A 17,147-nucleotide genomic window follows, 5' to 3' on the forward strand; every position below is an offset into this window, starting at 1 on the left:
TGGAGGGGCTAGACCCTCTCCCCAGGCCAGGCCTTCCTGACCCAGACCACTCCCCCTCATCTATGTCTCCAGTATACAGCTCCTGACAAGATCTTTCCCAGCCCACCTTTAAGACTTCTCAGGTGTCTTGCATCTTGGAAAAAATTTCCACTGACATTTCTTCAAATACAGCCCACTTAAGCCTCCACTGCCAAGCCTCTCAAATAAAGCCTCCCTCACTCTCACTCCTTCCATAGCCTGGTCCAGCTTCAGCAGTGAGAGCCACAATACTAAATCCAAACAATATTTTTCAGTCCCCACTGTATTCTCTGGTGGCCACTTCCTCCTGGACGTTTTAAAGCTCTGAGTCATAGCTCGTATTCCATACAACTCATCCATCTAAAGTGTACAGTTCAGTGGTTTGTAGTATAGTCAGAGATGCATGCAATCATGATTCCAGTCAATTTTCGAACATTTTCATTACCCTTTAGTTAGTAGCCCCCACCCCCAGCCCCAGGCAACTGACCTATTTTCTGTCTCTAGATTTCCCCATTTGGACACTTCACATGATGGAATTATAGGTGGTCTTTTGTGATTGGCTTCATTCACTTGGCGTGTTTTCAAGGTTCATCCACATTAAAGCATGTATCAGTACTATATTCCTTTTTTGTGGCTGAATAATATCCCATTGTATGGATATGCCACTATTTGTTCATTCGTATGTTGATGGACATGTAGGCTATTTCCACTTTTTGGCTATTGTGAATAAAGCTAACTTTTTTTTGTTGTTGTTATCATTAATCTACAATTACATGCAGAACATTATGTTTACTAGGCTCCCCCCTTCACCAAGTCCCCCCCATAATCCCCATTACAGTCACTGTCCATCAGTGTAGTAAGATGAAGAATCACTACTTGTCTTCTGTGTTGTACAGCCCTCCCCATGCCCCTCCCCACATTATACTGCTAATTGTAATGCCCCCTTTCTTTTTCCCTGCCCTTATCCCTCCCTTCCCACCCATCCTCCCCAGTCCCTTTCCCTTTGGTAACTGTTAGTCCATTCTTGGGTTCTGTGATTCTGCTGCCATTTTTTTCCTTCAGTTTTTCTTTGTTCTTATACTCCACATATGAGTGAAGAAATCATCTGGTACTTGTCTTTCTCCGCCTGGCTTATTTCACTGAGCATAATACCCTCTAGCTCCATCCATGTTGCAAATGGTAGGATTTGTTTTCTTCTTATGGCTGAATAAAATTCCATTGTGTATATGTACCAGATCTTCTTTATCCATTCATCTACTGATGGACACTTAGGTTGCTTCCATTCTTGGGTATTGTAAATAGTGCTGCGATAAACATAGGGGTGCATCTGTCTTTTCCAAACTGGGCTGCTGCATTCTTAGGGTAAATTCCTAGAAGTGGAATTCCTGGGTCAAATGCTATTTCTATTTTGAGCTTTTTGAGGAACCTCCATACTGCTTTCCACAATGCTTGAACTAATTTACATTCCCACCAGCAGTGTAGGAGGGTTCCCCTTTCTCTGCAACCTCACCAACATTTGTTGTTGTTTGTCTTTTGGATGGTGGTGATCCTTACTGGTATGAGGTGATATCTCATTGTGGTTTTAATTTGCATTTCTCTGATGACAAGCAATGTGGAGCATCTTTTCATGTGTCTGTTGGGGCTAACTTTTTTGTACAGCTTTTGTTGGATATCTTTTCATTCCTCTTGGGTATAAACCTAGGAGTAGAAGTGCTGGGTCATATGGTGATGTTAAATTTTTGAGGGGTTGCCAAACTGTTCTTGTAAGTGAATGCACCATTTTACATCCCCAACAGTGTATGAGGACTCCAATTTCTCCACATCTTCACCACTTGCTATTTTCTGATTCTAGTTACCCTAGTTAAGTGCAAAGTGGTATCTCAGTATGGTTTTGACTTATATTTCCCTGATTAATGATGTTGAGCATCTTTTCATGTGTTCATTGGTCATCTGTAGAGCTTCCCTGAAGAAATATCTGTTCAGATTCTTTGCCGATTTATTATGTGTCTTTTTTTTTATTGAATTGTAAAAATTCTTTATATATTCTCAATACAAGTCCCATATCAGGTACATGACCTGTACTTTTTTTTTTTCCCTCCATTCTGCAGGTTGTTTTTTCACTTCCTTGATGTCACTCACTTCCTCCTGGACAACTTTTCCCTTGTCTGCTATGCACATCCTCTACCCCCAGCCATCTTCCATCTCTACTTCTGTGTTATTTGTGTGTGTGTACTTAAAAAAAACAGACATAGCAACATGTTCTCCTTCCTCACTGCTCTCCATCTTTCCTTAGCAGAACAATTTTTTAAAAAACAAAAACCGCCCACTTCATTTGGATCTTACCAGTTTTTCCACCAATGTCCTTTCCACTGATATTCTCTTCCAAGATCCAACTTTCCAGAATACCACATTGTACTTAATCCCATGTCTCCTTAGTCTCTACAACTCAGGACAGTTCCTCAGTCTGTCTTTCATGACCACAATACTTTGGAAGGGAAATGGTCAGTGTATTAAAGTCTGGTCCCTACTTTGGGTTTGTTTGAGGCTATGGATTTTTGGAATGAATCCATAGAGGTGATGTACCTCTTCGTGCATTATCAGGTAGTATATATGATGTTGAGAGGTCTTATTACTGGCGATGTTAACCTTGGTAAGTTGGTTAGGTGGTATCTACCACTGGGTTTCTCCACTGTAACATTACTGTTTTTCCTTTTGTAATAATTAATATGTATTTTTTTGGGGGGTGGGCAGTACTTTGTGACCACGCAAATACCCTGTTTCTGCTTAAATTTTCACCCACAACTTTAGGATTCATTAATGGATCTTGCCTCCAGTAATTACTATGGTGTTCTAATGATACAATTTCTCTCATTCTGTGTACATTTATTAACTGGAAGTTTTCTGTAAGGAAAAGCTGTCCCTTCAGTCTTTATTTACTTAACTACATATTTACATTAGTATGAACTCATGGATATTTATTTTATTCTTTGGATTATAATCCAGTATTATCAACACTTATTTTGTTGCTTAATTTATTATGTGTCTTTTTTTTTATTGAATTGTAAAAATTCTTTATATATTCTCAATACAAGTCCCATATCAGGTACATGACCTGTACATTTTTTTTTTTCCCTCCATTCTGCAGGTTGTTTTTTCACTTCCTTGAAAAAACACAATTGCTTAAATTGCAGCTTTTTGATCACTGAGATTCCTTAAGGTTGGCTTCTATATCCCTTCAACATGCCTCCATTTAAAAAAAGTTTGTCTTAACATTTGCTTATTTGCTGGTACTATGAGATGTTCTATGCTTACTTTGTATTTTCCCTGCCATGATCATTTTTCTAAGGAGCTTTACCAGAGCAATCTTTTTTCTAAAACTCTAAACCTGATTGTGTCCCTCCTGCTTCAAATCTTCCATGACCTCCTACCGGTGTGGGGACAGACCAAAGGCCTTAACACAACCCTGGACACCCTGCCCTGGTCTGGCCCCAGAGCAATTCTTCTGAAAAGCTGTCCTAACCAATAGAGCCTACACTGACCTCTCTTTTTAAAGTGCTTCCTGAGGGATCAGTATTTCACACTGTCCTGCATGCTGTTCTCTAGTGGCCCCTGGTGAAGAAGAGGGGACCTCCCGTGGTTAGAAGGGGAGCCCCCTGAGGGGGCAGCCCACCTGTATTTTTGTACTCCCCCTGTGCTTTCTGCCAGCATACTGCTCCTGCCAACAAAGCCCTGAGCCTGGCTGTCTTCTCTCATTCCTGACAAAGAGACAGGTGGGAATGTACAGTAGGCCCATCAGCTTCCCTTACAAACGGCTCTGAGGGCCCATATGACAAACCACACTGAGAGGTAAGCAAGGGATATCTGCTGCAGATTCGTCCCTGGCATTAATATGACCTTTTCCAGGCTTTCAACCCACACCCTGTCCTCAGTGACTTCCTCTGGCAAAAGAGACTAATCCATTCATTCTGTAGGTATCTGTGGACAGATCACTCAGTATAAAGCACACAGCTGGGTACTGGTGGGCAGTTCAGCGATGGGTCAGCTCTTGTCAGACTTCTTGAAGCTTTCAGTTTACTAGGTGATGTAGGACATGCAGGTAAATAGTTGTACTGTGAAGGAAGCTCCACAAGGAGGTATTTTGAGTAACTTTAAAAATCAGGAGAGAAATATTAAGCTGGAGCTGGAATAGTTTCTCAGAATTTGAGGCACTAAGTGAACTGAGCCTTTATAGATAGGTAGGGTTTAGGTGTAAGAAAAAGGGAAGGGGTCATTCCAGGCAGAAGGAAGGTATAAACAGAAAGGGGCAGAAATCTCAGGTAGTGTATAGGAACAGAATGACTCAGTGCAGCTGGACTGAACAGCATCTGAAGGTATCTTCTGATCCCCTGGCCCATGCCAGTTACTAACTCCTCCCCTGTCTCCTCACCAAATAGGAGAGTCAGCATCTTTTCAATATCCTGGGTGCAATCAGAGACATACACTGGGGGCCATAGGAGGAACTGAGGCAGAGAGGCTCCTTGAGAGGATGGTGGAGGCAACAGCAGAGCTGACTTCTGGAACGTCAGCTATCTGTTCTCAGGTCTGGGAAGAAAAGGGCCCAGGAGGCTGGCTGCATAGGCTTTCAGGCCACACCTACAGGCCAGGAAGAGCTGTACATACACCCTCCCAGGCCCCATGCTCAATCCCAACTTCATATCCGGGCCTCTTTCTTCAAAGGGAACAGGCTCTGGCCAGCCAAGCACCTTTCACATTCAGGCAGCTTCAGTGTTGACTCAGTGGGTGCCATCTGGCCAGAGCCCAGAGGTGACCTCCTTAGCTGCCAACTCTGCTCTGGGAAGAGTAAGGAGCTCTTGTTTGCCCACAAGCCCCCACTGGGCTCTGCTCTTTTCTGTGTCCACGAATGGGAGTCAGGCTTCCCAGATTCTGGTCCTGGCTTAGCCATATTACATGACCCTAAGTGAAGCCTAGAACCCCTCTGGGACTCAGTTTTCCTATCTGTAAAATAGGACTCCTCTCTGACTCCTCTTTCCCTGCAGGGTATAGAAGATGAAATCATGTCTGGGAAGGGATTGCAGCTGAGAAGACAGGTCCCCTTATATTGGGGTGGGGGGTGGGGGTGAAGAGCTAGGCAGGGCCTTTAGGGAGAGGCTGTTGGCTTTGATGCTGTCGAACTCCTACAGGCCTCTCAGAGAGGAGGGTGTAGGGCATGGAGAGGAAGGGACAGCAAAGCGTAGAGCTTTAGCCTTCTTCTAGCCCAAGGGACAGGAAGTGAGGTGCTGTCTACAAAGGAAGTGAGAAGCAAACACCCCCGCAACTTCCCCTCAGTCTACAGTGGAAAGGAAGTCTCCAGCTTCAGGAACCTTTAGCCCAGAGCTGGGGAAACAGAAGGCAGAGGGGTGAGGGTGGGGGAGACATTATCATATCATCTCACAGAGAAGGGGTTTTCTTGTCTTGGCCCCAATAAAACTCAAGGGGCCCAGGCCATCCTGCAGACTAGAGGAGTGGGTAGAAGAGAAGCCACTGAAGTCAAGTCAAGAAACCCAGCTTTCCAGGCCAGGTGGTCCTATATCTGCAGTCCTAGCCCCAGACTCCTGCCTCCAGCTTCGTGCTGTGCCACACCATGTGCCTCTCCCCCAACATACGCACATGCCCCCACACACCAAGGTGGGCCAGGCCCTCTGATTACCTGCTCTTACAGTCCTTCCTTTGCAGCCTTCACCACAGCTGTAATTCTATAACCACCTAATTATCTAACATGGACTTTTTGGATCATCACTGTACCCCCAAGTCTAGGACACAGTAAGAGCTGGCTAGAGCTTGAGAATTCCTCAGAGGCTGGTTAGCATCTGAATAAAGTTCAGTATATTCAGTCCATTCATTCACCTTCACAGGTGAATGAACAATGCCCATGGCCTGGTCAACTAGGGGACCCCGGGGTGAGTAGTAAAAGTCAGAAGCTGGAGAACTGACAGAGGTGGCAGAAGAAATCTACGCCCACCTAGATATTACTAACCAGGTGACAGATATGCTTTGTGCTATGTGCTAGGTAAGGGCCAAAATATCTATCTATCTATCTATCTATCTATCTATCTATCTATCTATCTATCTATCTATCTATCTATTTGATTTTGAGTAAAGAAACTTGTGGGATATGTAAGAAACTAATATTGATTATCCATGGAGGTGGGAGTAAGATTTCTCAAAAGTATGCCTTTTTTGTATCATTCTAATTTTTGGACTACATAAAAAAAAATCCAGTGGAAAAAATAAAATAAAAAACCTTAAAAAAATGTTAGAAGGAACAACCACTTGACCAGGTGATTTCTAAAGCCCCTCCCAGCTGGGGCCATCTACTCTCCTCCCCTGTTAGGAAGTAGGAACCAGGCCCCTGGGACAAGGCAGAGGTGAGGAGGTAGGGCTAATGAATGCAGGGACTCTGACCAAGGGATGCCAATGTCTTATCTCCCTTTTTTCCCAGAAATCTCTCCCTGGGCTAGTGGTGAGGCCCTCCCACCCCAAGTTGTGGTGTGAAATGGTAGCACCAAATGATTCAGAAGAGGGTCGAGGCCACTTCCACCTGGGTAAGAGCTGGGTTCATTCTAGATCCCTGGGATGGCGGGAGAAGGTCTGTCCAAGGGCAGAGGCAGAGGTGGGAGGCTGGGCAGGGGGACAGTGTGGAAAAGGTCAGGGTAAAGTTGGGTAAAGGACTTGTGGAAGCTGCTGGGGCTGCTGTGGGCAGGTTCTGGGGGTGTCTCAACATATCCTCACACAAAGGGCCAATTACAGCCCCTACATCAAGCCAGCGGGGATGAAATGAATCAGCCCCTGGGAACTGCAGCTGCTGAGAGCCCTTGGGCCACACCCCAGAAGTTCCCGGGGCTCCTCACAGTCCCATCTAGGAAAAGCCTCATTATTCTCCTACCCAGAGGGCCTTTGGGAGGGAAAATTTCAAGCCCCATGTGAGAATGAGCACTACAGACCGATGCTGCGAGCAGCACCCACCATGCCAGCCTCACAGGCAGCAGCCTGAACAGCAGAATGGGGTTGTCTCTCCTTTTAAAATTTCCACACACTTTTTTTTAAAGCTTAGTGAGTACTGGAGATCTTCCAGAGCTCACAGACCAGCATAAAGTTCAGGAAGCTGTGCTGACTGGTCTCTTCTCAGCAGCTGCTGGATTTTTAGAAATCAGTAATAAGAGCAGTGATAATTCACCTTAATAACAGCCTGGCCTCCTCAGGCATCTTTCATCTATGCAACTCCCAGAGCCAGGAGAATGGTAATTATCAAGCAGATGCCACACCCCACTGAGAATGTGCTATTAATAAATCAGCACAGGCTGGGAAACTGAGGCCCAGGGAGAAGGATTCCCCCTCATATGGCTAAGGATGCAGGTGCAAAGAGCCACTGGGCCATGAAGAACTGAAGGCACTGGCTCCATACCTGCTGTGTTTTGGGAGATGCTGAGATAAGGGCACTCCTTTCAGAGTCACTAGATCTGGGTTTGGGGTGAAGGTGAGGAAGACCTGGTAGGTCTCCTGAGCCCCCTCCAGGGGCTGCAGCAGAGCTTGGTGGTAGCTGTGGCTGGGAGTCAGGGCCTCTGCTCTTGAGCCCTCACACTCACCTTCCCAATGGCTGCTTTGAGCATGTCCGCCATCTCTGTAAAATGTGGGGGCACTACAGAGGCAGGGCTCAGCTCTCCAAACAGCCCCAGGCCCCAGGTGCAGTTCATGAGGTGGGAGCGGCGGCACCCTGCAGCTGGGTGGGCGGATCTATCAAAAACATGGGAGACTGCTTCTTGGGATGCAAGCCCATCTCCACAACCCCCTTCCATCTTTGGCACTGATCTCAAAATAATGAGATCTTTCCTCCAGCAAGGTCCGCCTGGTCTGTCACTGCTGCAGAAACCTGCAGAGGCGGCCCAGCTGGCCCGTGCCCTCCTGCCTCAGGAGGGCAGGAGAGGATGGGCAAAGAGCCACAGAAGACAAAGATCCTTTCACACTGTGGCCATGGAGGGAAGCAGCAGAGACTCAAACAAGAATGGAAGGGTAAGAGAGAGGTCTGCTGTGCAGATCCATCCACAGCCTATTATGTGCCTGGTACTGTGAGAGACACTGGGAACAACATAACCTCAGCCCTGACGAAACCATAAGGGCCAAGCCAGGCAGCCACCAGGAGCCCTTTCCTCCAACCCTCAGGGCAGGGCCTGCAGAAAAATATTAAGGGTGTTGTTCTTCGGGATTTGAAGTTGTGTTTCTTCAGCATGTTAGAGAGCTGCCCAGAGCCCCTGGGGCCCTGAGATAACACTCTGACCCTCCAAAAGCCCAGCTCTCTGCAATCTCAGGTTCAAGAACCTCCCTTCTTTAAATTTGGCAAAGGTCCCCTTTTGCCCAAGAAATTAAGGCAGAATGGTGCCATGTAAAACACCAGACCAGTGCAAGAACCCTGCCTCTGACACGCATCATCATATGAATCACTTCTCCCTCTGGACTTCAGTTTCTCCATTTTTAACACGAGGGCGTTGGACTAGACTGTCTCTAGGACTCCTTCCAGCCTATGACTCTATGTTGTTTGGATGTGGTGGCAGATCCCAGGTTGATTTACATAAATTTGCATGTTCAATCAGAAATCCCAAACTCCAAGAATAGAAAATCGAATCAGTCCATTAGTGTAGCCAGACTGGGGTTGGAGAAGCCTGTTGGTTCAGATGAGGCCTGTCAAAGCAGATGGTGGCAGTGGTGGGGGACTGGGGGAGGAGCCAGAGATGTGGGGGTCTGAAGCAGCATTTGTTCTGAGATGCAGTTCTGGTGACCCAGGGATGCTCAGGGGCCAGGGACCCTTCTTCAGCTATCAAGCAAGGGCCCTTTCTCCTGCTTCCTCGTCTGGCTGGCCAGCCTCAGAGCCACACCCCAGGAGGAAACAGCAGCCTCTGCCTAGCAACAGCCGCATCCTTCACTCTGACAGGGACTCAACCATTAACCACTTTCTGGGAAACTGACCTCCCTGGGAGCTTCCATTCTCCATTCCAGGGGCTCCGAGCAGTGAAGAGGGTTTCCTTGGGGTCTAACCTAAATACCTCCTGCTCCAGCTTCACTCCCATGGGCAGCAGGGCCCAGGGAAGGAGGCTACTCGGGACCCGGGCAGCTCAGAGTGAAAAGCAATGCAGAAAAATGTGCTGCACATCCAACCCATTGCACAGCCTCTCTAACCACCACTCTCCTGCACCATACCCCCTGGAACCTGGGAGGCCAAGGGTGAATACAAAGATGCCATGAAGGCCTTTAGCTCTTGGGCTGCAGAGCATGTCCCAACCTGGAGAGCCTGACTCCTGAGAAACCCTACTCCCAGCAGGGAAGGAGGCTGAGAAAGGTGGGGTTGGGGCAGCAGCTCCCTGCTGCCACCTGGCTGGTAAGGCAGGGCCTGGGAGGTTGGCTGGGTGAGGACAGCAGGGAAGATTCCTCAAAGCCTGGGAGCTGGGGAGTGAAGGCAGAGGTGAGGTGAGTAGGGCCAGGGGACAGAATGGGTGACAGCGGGGGGGCTCTCCTCATCCTCTTCCCATGAGAGGGAAGATGAGTGTGCTCCCTGGCCCAGAACCTAAAACAAGCCCCGACAACTGAGATGCAAATGTCTCCTGGGAATCAGCTTACCCCGCTAGCTCTTAGCTACTTCCTCCTTTCAACTTTTTCCCAAAGGCTCAACTCAAAGACTGGCCTGCTGGGATGTCTCATCAGATGCCCTCATGAGTGGGCCATACCCCAAGCCACAAGGGGTGAGCTGGACAGTGATTCTTAGGCAGGATAAGGGGTTATGCTCCCCTCCACCCAAGGTTCTAATCCTAAATAACTCTGATTTAGAACAGCATCACCCAACACCTACCTCCAAACTGCACCACCTTGCCAGAAGACCTTTCTCCCCTCTAGATATACTCATCAGTGGAACCACATGTCAGAAAGTGGAAGAGAATTTAGAGCTTTCTAGTCCAACTGCTAAGTTTACAGATGGGGGGACAGAGCCCCAGAGAAGCAAACTGTCCAGACCAAGGTCATAAAGCCAGTAAGGAAGAACAGAGACCAGAGCTCTGATTCCCAGCCCACAATGATAGCAGCTTGATCCTAATATACACTGCTTTCCGCCTGCCTATGGTGGAAGCGCTTGTTCCCTGCAGCCCCAGCCACCCGCCTCTCCAGGTTCTCACTCTCCTCCAAAAGCCTAAGCTGGAGAAAGATGCTGGAGGGCCCAAGCCACTGCCTGCATGAGGGCAGACACCACTGCAAGCACAGACCACAGACTCTGAAAATAAAGTTGAACTATACGAGAATATCTCCCCTGTCAGGAACACATGTTTCTCTCAAGTAGAAAACCCACTAACCCCAGGTTGCTCTCAGAAAGACAGTGAACCAACATGAGAAGTAAATTTTGTCACCCTTCTTGAAAGACAAGGAGTCTCAGAGTCAGCTGACACAGTATCTTGCAAGTGAGAGTCTGCAACAAGGCAACTGGGCTAGATTCATTTTCCCCAAAAGTACTAAACACAGAACGGTTAGGCACTAACCTCCTCTCTACTGTCCCCCACGCCCACCCCATCCCAAACCTCTGTCTCCAACCACTACCTCTGGAAGGCAATTGTGCTTAGGCAGGAGGACCCCTGGGAAAGGCAGAGCAGTGGTAGAATGGGAATAGGATTGCCTTTACAGCCAGAGAACAAGTCAGCCTAAGACCCCCAGTTCCTCAGGAAGATGAGCATTTAAGAAGTAGCAGCTGGACAGGCTGGGTAGACAGCGCTGAGACGCCCGGAAAACCAGGCCTGTGGGAGGTGAGGGCCCTCCGGGCCCTTGGGGGCAGTGCCAGGGCTAGAGAGACCACAGGGCCTTAGACCCAAGTTAAGGCGAGGGGGGATGGGGTTCGGACAGCCGCTTTCTTAGTCGATCTAAGCCAGGCGAGTGTCGGGCACAGATAAATTCTCTGCATTCTTCTGGCACCGCAACCAGGACCCAGAGAGAGACTTTTCTAAAGGCGCTGGCCTGGCCCCACTCCCTGCCCAGCCCTTCTCCCTATCTCAGCCTCTCTGGAGGGTTCAGCCCGCCGGGCTCCCCTGCCTCCTTCCTCTCAAAGCCACCGAAGTTGTTCTCGGAGAGCCTGATCTCTCCACCTGTCTCCATCTACTCCACGCCCTACCGACACAGGCCACGGGGACTGCAAGGAGGGCGAAGAGGAGCTCAAGGCTCGTTTCCGAGCCTGCGCTTTGGGAAGAGCTCTCCCCAGCCTCCGCAACAACCCGGCACCGCCAAACTGTACCCGGACGGTGGGATGAGGGGTGGGGTGGGGTGCGCAGCTGGGGAAAGGTCAGTGTTTTAAAAGAGGGACGGAGACCAGTCCCCGGAACATCCCCCTCTGCCGAAAGTTTCCCTTCCGGGGCCACGGAGTGTGCGCGAGGATGGCGCGGGGGGCGGGAGGGGGTGGGGTGCGGGTGGACAGAGTCGCAGCCGGACCCCCCGGAGAGAGTGCGGCCGGAGAGAGGGGCAGGGGGCGAGGTCCCGGTAGGAAACAGCGCCGCGCCGCCCCCTCCGGCCCAAGGCTGCCACGAGAGCCTTACCCTCCACACCCCCACCCCCAGCTCAGAGATTACAACCCCCACTCGCCTCCCTGTAAACCCCAAGTAGAAGCCGAACTCACCGAAATCAGGTGTTGAATTGAGCCAGGGCAGACCGGAGCTGCTGGGTCCATGGCCGCGGCTCGGGTAGAGGGGGGCAGAGAAAGGGGGGGTGCTGGGGCCGCCTCTTGATGTCAAGGCTTTAAAGGGGCCAGTGAGCCCCGCCCCCCACCCAGATCACGCCTTCCCCTCCCGCGCAAGCCAATCCACGTTCACCCTGGATGCCCACCCCCAGCCCCTCCAGATGTTCCCAGGACAAGAGCTAGGGACGCCCGACCCCAACGCGCCGCTTCCGCCGGGGTGGGAAGGGCCTCCCTTCCCTCTATAGGGAAACACTCTTACTAGGCCTGGCCGAGTTCTGCCTGCTAAACCACCCCACGGCTGGGGTAAAAGCCTGGCTGGGCGGATCGGTGGATGGAAGAGAGCATCTGTAGCAGAGAAAACTAAGTAGGTGCGCGCGGAGCTACGGGCATGCGCGCCTGCTTCTGTGGAGCTGGGCGTGCACGTGTATATGTGGTTGTGGGCGTTTGTGTTTGTAATTTGCCTTCCTGTTTACGTTTTGGGCATAAGTCTATGGGTACAGGCTTGAGTGCTTCCTTGGCCTTAAACGATTCCGCCTCCGGGATCGGGTCCTCCCAGTAACATGGAAAACGGTGCTGGGTACAGGCTCCGCTCCTCAGCTGTGCGGGCCGAGTCCTCACTGCTTTAGCAGGAGCGAAGGCTGAACAGAAAAAGGATACAACCTTGTTCTCAGCCACTTGCTGTCTTAGTAGGAATGAGTTCCTGCCCTCTTGAACTACCAAGTGCTTAAAAGAGGAAAAGCAAACAGCCCACCTAGGAGGCCCCTGCAGAGCCTCAGAGCTCCCTTTAATACAATTTGCATTGGCCCTTGCCCTTGACTAGATACCATATAATCTTTGCAATCTGCATTGTACTGACTGGCCAGTTAATGCAGGTTCCAAACAGGGTTTTCCAGAGAAATTCGAAGGGATCCCTAGCCATAGTCTCTCCAATTTTATTAAATTGCTTATGTTGTGGGTATACACGAGATGTATCAAAGTATCATATTAGTCCAAAAAAGGAATATAAAAGCTGAGGGAACACAGTGTTTAAATTGGCTAGGATAAGTCAAGAGTTCCTCTCTGAAGGAAGCTTCTTAATTTAAAATGGAATTGGAAGGGCAGAGAACACTTGAGTAGAAACCAGGCAGGTCAGGACACAAGACTCAGGTAGGAATGAGCAAATTATCTGCATCAGACAGTAAGCAGTTCACCTTGGTAGGGTGGGAAATGGGTAAAGCTGAGGACGACTGAGTGAGATCAGAATGAGAATGTGTCGTTTTGCTTCTTGAGCACAGGGGTAGCTTGATGAAAATAGTGCCTGAGGACCGTTATTACTGGAGCTAAAAGATGTCATGATGGTTACTCCCACCAGCTTTCTCATCTTTGCTTTAAAACAAAACTTTTAATTGATTTATCCTTAATATACAATAAAATGCACAGATCTAAGGTGTTCTGTGTGGTGAATTTCAACATATACCTATGTAACCCCCCAAACAAGCTAATGAGCCATCACCCCAGAAAATTCCCTCATGCTCCTTTATAGTTGACAACCCTGCACCTACCCCACCACACAGCCCCCGCAACTTGCTGAATTCTATCACCATAATTGTCTCTGTTCCTTGGACTTCATGTAAGTGGAATCATACAGTATGTTCTCTCTTGTGTCCATATTCATTAGTTTAGCAATGGTTTTGAGATCCAGCCACGTGTAGTCTTTTCCTGGATAAATATATCACAATTTGTTTATTCATTTCTCCATTTGATGGATGTTTAGGTGTTTACAGTATAGAGCTATTATGAATAAGGCGGCTATAAACATTCTTCTGCAAATCGCTTTGTGAACTTGTTTTTCATTTCTGGGAAAGCTCACCTTATTTCTTGATGATAGGTACTGGCATCTTTGGAACCCTGAAGCATTATTATTCAATCACCCAACATTTATTGAATAGGAATCAGTGGGTTAGTCCTGGGCTTACAACAAAAACAGATGCGAAACATTCCTCAAAGGACTTAAAAAGTCCAGTAAAACTCCATGTATCTGTTGCATTACAAAACTATGGGATGAAAAACACCTCAAGAGTCAGCCAGGCGTCTCTATTTGTGGAAGCAGAACTAAATTTTTGGAAGCAAAAAGACCACCTAGATGATTTTTTACTTTTCATTCAGATGCTTCCCTTGTTCAATAAACACAGCCAGAACATCTGGTTGTCAGACAAGTACCTGCCTTTACTTAAAGGCTCTTGCAAACTTGAAAGTTGAGGCATTCAGATTTTGGCAGGTTCTCTATGCCTTCATCTTCACTGACATGAGGTGGAAGAAATAAAGCTACCATTGCTCCATGATCTCTGTCTTTGATGAAGGCTTAGGATACTTCAATTCTCAGTGGCCTAATTCGCTTAAATTATTAAAAATTATACAGAAGTCCCAAAGTTGATTTTATTCCCTTGTTATATATACCCACTGATCATATAGTGTTCTTTTTTGAAACATCTGTGTTAAAAAACAAACTAAGCTTTTAGGTTTCTTGTTGCTGCAAGGTGTTGGTAACAAACCAGTTTTGTGTATGATCTAATTGTGCATATAGTGCTGATGACTGATAGGTAGATGGCATCTCTGAGAACTACCCTCTCACTGCTCACATCAGGACTTTGGGGGGGTCCTCTGCTTCAGTACTATGTGGTCATTCAGTGTTGCAGCATCTTCATTCCTCAGTTTAGCGCTGTAGTCATTTGGCTATTGTGTTACACTGGTTGATAAACTGACCCCAGTTTAGAATTCCTGACACCAGGAGGTGGTCAGGATGGTAACTACCTTCTCAAAAGATCCTAACCTTCTCAAAAGATTCTCTAGGTTGGACTGACTCAGAGTGCATTCTTGATGTCTTTCTTACTCAATGAGAGGAAGAAAGAGGCTGGGGATAGGCTGTTTGGTCATTTGCTGAACAGACCTTTGCTATTGCTGCTTAATTCTACATGAAACAATCATGTTCCTTGTGTTCTGACAGAATTGCCAATATGTGCTTTGAAACCTCCTACCTGGCACAGATATGATGGATCCACTCAGGTCCTTGACCACCCTTTTTCTCATTTTCCTTACTCAAAAATTCTTATTGTGTCTCTACTGTATGCCAGGCACTGTGCATATAGAATTAGATAACCAGTATGGAATTGAAAAGGTAAGCAATGGGGAGAGCATACTTTATCCCAAGAGCAATGCAGAGCCTTTGGATGGCTTTCAGCAAGGGGATCACGTAACCACGACTGCATTTTAGAAAGATCACTGTGGAAAATAGGGTGTAAGAGTGAAATCAGGAAGACCGGAGAGAACAGTTTTGTAGTTGCTCTACAAATGAGAAACAAGGTGCTATCGACTAGGAACTGATAGTGGTGGAGAGGAAATGACTTCAAGAAATTAGTAGTAGGGTTGAGCAGTTGCTGGGATTGGAAGAGGCAGGAAGCAGAGAGCTAAGTCAAGACCTCTAGACTAAGTAACTTGCAGATAGTAGGCCCACTCACTGCAACAGAAAACACCAGAGGAAAGAGCAGATTTGGGAGATGAGATATGCTTACTCCCAAACATGCTGATATTGAAATGCCTGGGGGATGTCCAAGTGGAAATAACTATCCAAGAGGTCAGAGCTTCCCTACTGTTGTCCCTCTGACAGAGAACAGTCTCGGTAAGGTATGTTACCATGAAATCACCATTTTCTGTGTTCCACGAAATGGAAAAGCTTGGGAAGTACTGATTGCATACTGCTGTTGGATAAATAATTCTGAAACTCAGGCAAGAGATCTGGACTTGAGATAAGAGATTTGTGAGTCACCAGGACATCAGAACATAGGTGGTAAATGAAGCCATGGAGTGGAAGAGATTATGGCAAGGAGAGAAGAGACTGGAACAGAACTTGGAGGAACATCATTAGAGAGGGGCTCCAGAGAAGGAGGGGGACAACTGGCTGAGAGGCTTCCAAGACAAGACCAAGTAGTTACTGATATCACTGCTGTCACACTGGATCAGCACTGAGACATACTGGCTGACTTCAGCCCTATGTCCCTAGTGACTTTGGCAAAACCAAACTCAAAAGGGTTCAAGAAGATGTACCAAGTAAGGGATGGAGGCAAGAAGTGTTTAAAACTCTTTAAAAAAATTTGGCTATGCTTTGAGGGAAAAGCTAGATAGGTGGGTGGGGCAATGGGGGGTGAGAGTCAGTTTAGGAAGCTATTTTTAGAAAGACTGCTTAATTTCATTTTAAAAATAATTTAAAACTAGTTATTTTTAAAAAGCACTATGTGCATATGGTTAGAAAAAAATCAAATAACACAGAGCAATATTTTGCTGCATTTTCCATCTCCAACTGTGAGGCATTTTAATTTCTGGCTGATTCTTTAATATGATTAAAATATATTTATATTGTTATCCTTTAATTTTTCACTTTTAGATGCTTTATTACCTTCTATGTGTATATTCTTCTTAAAAGGTACAAATGTGGGAGCTTACTATTTATACTTACTACACTTGAAACATCTTGGAGACCTTTCTACATTAGCATATATTGACCTACCTTGTTCTTTTTAACAATTGCATAGTAATCCATTTATGGCTGTACCATAGTTTCCTAGTGATGGGTTGTTTCCAGCTTTCACTTTTATCAACCAACTATAATGTACACATCCTTATATAGTTATGTTTGTATTATAAGGACACTTGCCCTTTGTCATATATATTGCAAATAATTTCCCTAATTGGTAGTTTGTCATGTGACTTTATTAGATTTTTTTTTTCTTTGCCTTAGTCAAATTTATTGGTCTTTTCTTTTATGGCTTTTGGGTTTTTTATGTTCAGTAAATACTCCAATTTTTAAAATGACCATTTTCTCTAGTATGTTTATAGTTTTCTTTTTACTTAAAATATTCCATCCAGAATCTACTTAAATGACAAAGACCACTGTTAATTCTCACTACTGCTCAGAAGACATCTTCATTCTAAACCAGCCAATCCTATTTGTTCTTGATATATGAATACCCAGTCCTCTGTACTCCTGATGAGAGGTTCCTTTCTCCAGGCTCATCACTGCAAAAGCTATATTCCCTTAGGGAACAGCTCAAATCCCATATCTTCTGAAAGTCTTCCATGCCCATTGAGGGTCACAAAGATTTTTCTTTTTCTGGTGCTCACATGATAGCCTGCTGCCTTGTACAAGCCTCTCCTTTTCTCAACTGCAACATATTTGCTGAATGAATCAAATCCAACTTTTGCAAGTCTTGGTTGTTTAATCTACTTTTCCCTACCCTCCACAGCAGCTAAAAGCATGCTAGGTGTAAGGAAGGAATTAATGAAATACTTATTGATTTGCCATAAAAGCGTATGCTTCACTAATGGGCATCTGAATGTGGCTGCTCCAAACTGAGATGAGCTGTAA

General features: G+C 46.7%; 1 protein-coding gene across 2 annotated transcripts in view; it reads right to left on the reverse strand.

Moving 5' to 3' along the window:
• Positions 1-17,147, reverse strand: part of NCKAP5L (NCK associated protein 5 like) — a 45,287-nt gene that overhangs the window by 17,904 nt on the left and 10,236 nt on the right. The window contains exon 2 of one of the 2 annotated variants that reach the window (XM_057486562.1): positions 11,690-17,141. The exons of the other annotated variant lie outside the window; for it this stretch is intronic. The gene's annotated coding sequence lies outside the window, so the exon portion shown is untranslated. The remainder of the gene's footprint in view (positions 1-11,689; positions 17,142-17,147) is intronic. 2 annotated transcript variants of the gene reach the window in all.

This window comes from Manis pentadactyla, chromosome 10 (genome assembly GCF_030020395.1).
Source record: "Manis pentadactyla isolate mManPen7 chromosome 10, mManPen7.hap1, whole genome shotgun sequence".
NCBI lineage: Eukaryota > Metazoa > Chordata > Mammalia > Pholidota > Manidae > Manis > Manis pentadactyla.